The sequence below is a fragment of the Octodon degus genome, unplaced genomic scaffold, assembly GCF_000260255.1.
Source record: "Octodon degus isolate 3935 unplaced genomic scaffold, OctDeg1.0 scaffold00279, whole genome shotgun sequence".
In the NCBI taxonomy this organism is placed as follows: domain Eukaryota; kingdom Metazoa; phylum Chordata; class Mammalia; order Rodentia; family Octodontidae; genus Octodon; species Octodon degus.
In genome coordinates this window covers 1,952,020-1,960,632 of record NW_004524855.1, presented here as the reverse complement: position 1 = coordinate 1,960,632, position 8,613 = coordinate 1,952,020, and positions in this window count along the sequence as shown.

Sequence of the window (8,613 nt, the reverse complement as noted above, 5' to 3'; positions counted from 1 at the left end):
AAAAGTGTATTCACCACATTAACAGAGGCAAGGATAAAAAATGATAATCTCAATAAATACAGAAAAACATTTTACAAAATTCAACACCCATCATGATGAAAACTCCACAGAAAATTTACTTACATGGCCTTTACCTCAGCCTGATAAAAGCTACCGATGACAAACCAACAGCCAACATCATACTAAATAGAAAAAAGTACAAAGCTTTCACTCTGAGATCAGGAACAAAACATGGATGTCCACTGTCACCACTCTTTCTCAAAACTGTTCTGCAAACATTAGCCAGAGCGATTAGACAAGCGAAAGATAAAAGTAACAAGGATAGAAAAGTAAAAAACTGAATTACCATTTTTTAGGATGGCTTAATACTTTACATAGAAGATCCTGAAAGCTCCACCAAAGGACTTCCAGATTTAATAACAAAATTCAGTAGTATAATGGGTATAAATTCAACACTCAGAAATCAACAGCCTTCCTGTACATGAATGACAAATTCACTGAGAGAGAAACTAGGGAAACCACACCCTTTACAATTGCATACCAAAAAATTAAATAATTAGCAATAAATATGAATAAAATAAAGGACCTCCACATGAAAAAATGTAGTACTTGAAAAAGGACACTGAAGAGGATATCAGAAAATGGAAAGGTATCCTTGTTCTTCGGTAAAAAGAACCAATATAGAGAAAAACTGTTATACACATTTAATACAAACGTGATCAAAATTCCAACAGCACATCTCACAGAATTAGAGAAAACAATTCTAAAATTCATTTGGAGCTAGAAGAGAACTAGAATAGCAAGGGCAATGTTGGGCAACAAAGGGAAGATAGAGGGCATCAGAATCCCTGAATCGAATTTCCACTATAGAAAACTACTGTGATAAAAGCAGCATGACATTGGCAAACACACAGACCCAAGATCAATGAACAGACTACAGGAAGCAAAACCAACTCCCGACATACTCAGCAACCTCGACTTTGACAAATGAGCCAAACACCTTCACTGGAAGAGAGAAAGCCACTTTAAAAGCTGGTGCTGGAAAAGCTGGCTTTCCAAGGGGCTGGGGAGATGGCTCAGTGGAATAAGTACTTCCCTGGCAAGCACAAGGGTCTGAGTTCAATCCCCAGTTCTGCAAAAAAAAAAAAAAAAAAAAAAAAAAAAAAAAAAGGGGCTGGCTTTCCACATGGCAAAGGGTAAAACTAGATACATCTCTTTCACTAGGCACTAAACTAAAATCAAAATGGATCACAAATCTGAATATTGAAACAGAAGTACTAAATCTGCTGGAAGATAGAATAGGTAGGACTCTTGGAAGACACTGGTGTAGGCCAAGACTTTATAAACAAAAACTCTATCACAAAATCTATCCCAAAGAATCAACAACTTATTATAAAGCTTTTGCACAGCAAGAGAAACCACTAACAGTGAAGAGAAAACCCACAGTTTAGGGGAAAAAATGGTTTGTCAGCTGTTCCTCACAAAAAAGATTAATATCCAAAACATATAAAGATTTTTTTAAATATCAGACTACACCAATTGAAAGTCTCAACCCAAAAACAGGCATTTGGGGCCAGGGTCATAGCTCAGTGGCACAGTGGTTGCCTAGCAAGTGCAAGGTCATGAGTTGAATTCCCAGTACCAAGAAAAAGAAAAGGTCCATGCTAAGCATCCAAAATGAAGAGACACTTTTGGATGAAGACATGCAAACAGTAAATACATATATTAAAAAATGTTTGACGTCACAGGTCTTTCAAGAGATACAAATTAAAACAGAGATTCCATCTCACTCCAGAGAGCAGTTGTGGGGGAAAATGGAACACTTCTCTACTGTTGGTGGGAGTGCAGACTGGTTCAGCCACTGTGGAAATCTGTGTGGAGAGTCCTCAGAAAACTAGGATTAGACATTCCATTTGATCCAGTTATTCTCCTTCTGGGTTTAATTTTCCTGGGAGAATTACAAGCATTATACTATATAGCAATATATGCACAACTGTGTTCAGAGCACTGATGTTTGTAATAGCAAAATCTTGGGTAAAACAAATGCCTATCAACTGAGCAGTGAATAAAGAAAATGTGATGATTTTTATGCAATGGGGTATTACTCAGCCATGAAGAAAGAGAAACTTGAGACATTTCTAGGTATATGGATGCCCCTGATAACTATACTCTTAAGTGAAATAAAATATCACACATTCTCCCTAGTGTGAGAAACTGAAAGAGCAAATAAAGGCCAAAATGTGAAATACTGTAAAATTAGAACAAATCCTTCACAAGAAAGAGCAACTAGAAAAGGGAAGAGGAAAAAGAAAAGGAAAAAATGATAACAGAAATATTAAAAGCAAACATAGCCTTATAAATAAGGAAGAATGGTTGAAGGAAGTCCAGGGGATGGGGGAGAGAGGAATCAAGACATATACAGGTAAGAGAATCCGTACTGTAATATCCTGTAACTCAGTGGTATCCCAAATTTTCTGATCAAGGAGATTATGGGTCCACAGAAGAAAGTGATCAACAATGGAGAGTGTGCCTAAGGAGAGTCACATGGAGAGAAAACATTCTCTCAGCCTTTCACAGAGAGCAAACTGGCCAGGCAATGTCTGTGACTCATCCACAGGGCTGACACTGACAAAGGATCTACCAAATGCTGTACACGGGTTCAGGGTAAATCCTGAGGGGATCTGACTGATCTTGTCAGATACAAAAGTTACATTTCTTGTTATATAGGTCTTGCTTTATCTTGGTCTTAACCATTCAGCAAAAAGTATAAACATGAGGTATAAAAGTAAAGCCATATTAATGTGCTGAGCTGTAAAAGACTCAAGTCAACAACTTCTGACATTGCCAGTCCTGCAGATACCCACTACTATTATGGGCTACTGGACTATATTGGAATGTTTTGCTGAATTCATGTACCACAATATTTAAATGGCAATGGAATACCCATCTCTGACAAAACTAAACCAAAAAAAAAGGATATAAATGAAGGACCATTTTGTATCTGTATATACGAAATAGGATAGATATACAGCTACTTTCTCTTAATTCAATCAGAAGATTTGTGCTAATAGCATTTGGACAGGATATCATTTCTGCATCTTGTAATATGAATAACCACTATGAAGACAACAACATGCAATGTATTAGTTATTGTAACTCTCCTACTAATCAGTTTTGAAACTGTCTCATTGCTATTTGTTTCTCAATAAAATAAAAAATAAGAAAAATCCAGACAGTGGATAAGATCATTATGCATATCTGAATTGTACCAATAAACTTAATAAAAAGTAAAACAAAAAGAGCAAGGGTCAGCAAGATACCTCAGCATACTAAGCCCTTGCTTAGGCAAGCACAGGGTCCAGGGTTCAATTCCTGGCACGGCATGCTGTGCCTACTGCACTCCCCAGCGAGCAGAGCCGGTGATGAAGTACATGCCTATGGCATTACAGGTGTGTGGCAGCATACGCCTGTAATGCCAGCACGGGGTGCGGGGGCAGAAAACAGGAGTACCGCCATGACTTCCAGCTTGATTTTTTTTTTCAGTTATTTTTTTCATAATTTTATTGATAAACAAATAGCAATGAGACAGTTTCAAATCAAATCGCTAGGACAGTTTCAATAATTAACACACTGCACACATTCTTCTTAGTGGTTAATTGCTGTACAAGATGCGGACTTGAGATCCTATTTACAAACACCATTAGAACAAATCATTCTATTCATTAAGAGAATGTAACTATATATCTATCCTAGCCACTTTGAATACACAGATGCAAAATGGACATTCATCTGTATCCCCTTTTTCGTTAAGTAAATTTTTTTTGGTTTTTTGTTTTTTGGGACTTTTTTGGTGGAACCAGGGATTGAACTCAGGCCCTTGCACTTGCCAGGGAAGCGTTTATTCTGAGCCATCTCCCTGGCGGCTTCCAGGTTTATAGTAATACTGCACCAAAAAAAGAAAGAAAAAAGCTCAACAGTTTTTTAAAAAACAGACTTCTGGAACTGAGCTTCTGTCGGAGGTGTCTTTGCTTAGTTCAGTCTTCTCCACACCTAGTTTAATGCTGCTTCATTCTGAAACACTACTTTCCAATACTTGGCAGAACAATTCTAAGGAAGCACTTTTGCTTTACCTATATGCAAAAAAAAGACAGACTGTGCTAAAATAGAAACTTCCATTAATAATGCAAATGCCAATATATGTGTGAATGGCTCCCGTTACCTTACAGGAGGTGCCCCTGTCAAAAGAACAAGCCCACATTATGTGCTTCCCCTCACTGCAGAGAGCAGCCACTCACAGGCAGAGGAAGAGAGCAGGCGACCATCTGAAAAAGGGCAGTAGGCACCATCTGTGTCCCCAACACACTCCAGCCCTGTCCACTGGCAGGGGACACAGTGGAATCCATTCTCCCACTCACATTCAGAGAAAAAGAACACAGCTGATCACGAGACAGGACCAGGCCTGCCATCCTTGCCAGAGCTGGGCTCAGACCTCGGGAGGAGGCAGCAGTGAGCATGGAGAGGACCCGTGCCCCGCTGATGGACCAATGTTCCCACTCTCCCTGCTGCTTTAAACCAAAGCTGACTTCAGAGCCCAGAGGCTGCTCAGACTTCAGGTTCAAGGATGCCGGCTCCACAAAGCTTTCCGCCTCATGCAGAGGTGATTCTATAGGACCACACTGCAATGAACAATGTGGCGAGCGTGGTTTGTCAACTATAAATACATATAAAACTTGAGACAATATGAGCATTTTTAGGTTGTCATCTACGGGTGTGTTCTGTTAACAACATTTGAAACAGGGGCATAAATTGTGTTTCACCAGGGGCAAGAAGCCAAGCTGTCAGAGCTGCCTAAAATGAGACCTGCCTGGGTGGTGGCGTCTTCCATGACTTAACAATCATAATTCCATGCAGAGAAGGCAGATGAGACAAGATAAAAAGCAAGGGCAAGAGGCCTTGAAAAAGTGCAGACGCTGGCAGCATAGACCTTAACTTAATAGCTAGCAAGGAAATTACTGAAGATTTTTATACTATATGTTTAAAGGAATTATTATAAAGTACATTATAAGTTTAATACACCACCAAAAGATTCTACAATTGAAAATTAATCTTTCTAGAATGATTCTTTGGTCAAATGCAAACAATTCTATAACTTTGGAGGTTAAACTGCTAACTAGGGATGGACTAAAGATGTGCTCTGAAAATATATCTCTTCTTTGGGATATTTTTAAGTAAACATCTCTTTCTGGAACTATTCTAAAATGTCTTGTGCACCTGTCAACACACTTCTGAGGCTGACTTCTCCACTATGAGTACTATTAGAACAATAGTTATGACACAAAATATTTATAGCTACATCACCTTCTATCAGCAGTGTGGCTGTTACACTTGAATGAGCTTAAAGAGACCAGGTTCTCTGCATGATGAGGAAAGGATCCCAAGCATACCCTATGGTATGCACTAAATAGGTTTGATTATGCAATGGCAAGTAACAGTATCAGCAGGAACAGGCAGAGGAACAGGAAAAAGAAAATGCAATAATTCTGGCTTCAAGTATTTTGTTGTTGTTGTTTGTTTGTTTGTATTTTAAGGAAGGGTCTGCAGGGTGTTCAGGGTCTCACTACTATATCACTCATAGCAATCCACCTGTTTACAGCCTCCCAAGAGCTGGGATTACAGTTATACACCACCATGCCCAGCCTTAATTGCCCTCTCAGCACGCCCCAGGGGTGGGGCTGGCACTGCAGGCCCAGGGATTAAACCCCCAGCCCCTGCACCTGCTTGCAGGTGCTTTAATCTGCTGAGCTATTTGGCCAGCCCTTGGCTTCCAGTATTTAAAGTATGAGACTCCTCTCACTCTGGGTGTTTCTGGTATCCATGATCTGCGGCCTGCAGTATGACAACCTCCTAAACTTTGATATTTCATTTTGTATCTCTTTTAGGACAATGGAAGCATGCATAGTCAAGAGGGTGATTTGATGTTCATAGCTGAATGGAAGGAAGGTAATGGCACACTCAGCTCCTTAGGTTCTAACCATATACTGCCACCAATCTAATTTAGATTAAATAAATTCCACACAACCTATTTTAAATAACAACTTTAAAGACAAACACAATGTTATCCCAAAAGCATACACTTTCATTTTTTAAAGAAGAAAAAAAAATAGCAAGAACAAAGAGAAACAAAAACAAAGGAACACAGAATAAAAATGGTACACAATTTCAAAACAAGAACAGAAAATTAACAATGGTTGTTATATTACAGATTGGTATTATCAAATTTGTTGCTCAGATTGCCAGATATAGGCATGCAAGATTGATCAAGCAATTAAACATTAACCTTCCTTTCACTAAACTTTATTCTTTTTCCTTTTTATTTTTACTGTATTTTAAAGAGAGTATAAAGTAATAGATGAAACGTGGACAAGAACAAGATGAAAGCTATTCCGCCATGGTTGTTGGACTGCACATCGCTGTCCTCAGTGACATTGCTCAGATTATAGATATTAGCATATAAAATTTGCCAAAGTAAAAAAATTTAAACATTAACTGCTACCTTTGAGAACCTAATAGAAATTAGTAGTACGATCATCTCTGCTATCCTGTGAATCCCTGTGAAAATCGGGGTTTTTTTTCCTTTTTTCCCCTTTGTTTTCTCCTTTCCCTCATCTCAAATGTTTATTTCTTATATTCAGTTTCTTTCCATTTTACAAACTATATTGCACGTTTCAGATTTTTTTTTTATTCTTTCAGGTTCTTACACTAGGGAGCCAATACAATGTTTATATATGTGGGTCTGATTTATTTCACTTTTGAGTATAGCCTCTAATTGCATCCACTTACCTATAAAAGCCTCAAGGGTCTTTTTCTTTATAACTGAGTATACAAATACCGTATCATTTTTATCCACTCCTCAGGTGATGGGCATTTGGGTTCTTTCCAAGACTTAGCCTGACAAATGGTGCTTCTAGAAACACGGGTGCACACATACTGCTGTGGTCTGCTTTCAGCTCTCCTGGAAAAATACCCAGAAGGGAAGAGCTGAGTTCAATGGGACTTCCCATCTGTTTTGTGAGGAGTCTCCACACAGATTTCCACAGTAGTTATACCAGTCTACAGTCCCACCAACAGTGGGGAAGGGTTCCTTTTTCCCCACAGCCTCTCCAGCATTTGTTATTAGTTGATTTTTTATGATACCCATTCTTTCTTGGGTGAGATGATATCAGTGTTGTTTTGTGTTTCTTAAATGATCAGTACTGTTGAACATTTTTTCATGTGTTTATTTGTCATTTGTATTTCTTCCTCTGAGAAGTGTATATTCATATCGGATGCCCATTTTCTATTCAGTCCTTCATTTTAGGGGGCCTGATTTTTTTAGTTCTTTGTATATGCCCAATAGAAGTCCTTTGTCTAAGTGACTATTGTTTAAAACTTTTAGGTTGTCTTTTCACTCTCTTGGTGGTTTCTTTTGACATGCAGAAACTTCTCAGTAAGATATGATCCCACTTGTTGATTTTTGAACTCTTTGCCTATCCCCATGTCTTCAAGATTTCCACCTACTATCTCTTCCAGTAGATTATGTTCTGTTTTAATGTTTATATCTTTAATCCATTTTGACTTTAGTTTGTGCATAGTGGTAGACCTGGATCTACTTTTCATTTTCAGCATGTGGAGAGCCAGTTTTTCCAGCACCATTTGTCGAAGAGGCTATCTTTATTCCAATGAACATTTTTGGGCCCATTGTCAAAAATGAAGTAACTGAGTGTGTCTGCAGTTGTGTCTACATCATCTAGTCTGTTCCACTGATCCTCTAATCTGTTCTTTTGCCAGTACCATGCAAAATTTATCACAGTAGCTTTGTAGTATAGTTTCAACTCAGGAATTCTAAGGTCACCTGCCTTACCTTTGTTGCCCAGGATTGCCTTTGAAATCCATGTAGAGTATTATGTCATCTGTGAATCATAGTTTAACTTCTTCATTTCCAATTCTTATTCCTTTTATCTCTCTCTCTTATCAAAGGCTTCCTGCTAGTGTTTCCAGAACTATATTGAATAGAAGTGGTGATAGTGGACATCCTTATCTTGTACCTGATTTTAGAGTAAAAGCTTTTAGTTATCCACTTAGAATACTGTTGACTATCGGTTTGCCATAGATGGCTTTTATCAGATTGAGGAATAAGCCATTATACCAAATTTCTGTATGATATTGATCATGAAAGAGTATTGGATTTTACCAAAAGTGTATACTTTTAATGTAGAAAGTTATTGTTTATTTTGTAAATTTTTGTTTACCTCTAAGTGTGGAAAAACAAAAATTATGTATAATGGTGATTACATTAGTTGCATATACTCAGTTCCTGATTCATAATTCCTCTGAATTTTCCATATTTCACTTCATTAGATTATACTCATTAAAATACAGTTATACCCTACTGACTCAGTGTGGGGCACTGGCTGGAGGAATGCATGAGATGAATGTCCAGAGGGAAGGCTTTGGAGCCACAGGCCCACAACCTCCTGGAATGCATGGTCAGAGGTTGAACTGCAGCCTGCAGGCCCATGAGTCCAAGCAGGGTCAGGTCACTGACTGAAAGAATGGATGTTCTGGCCTTCTCCA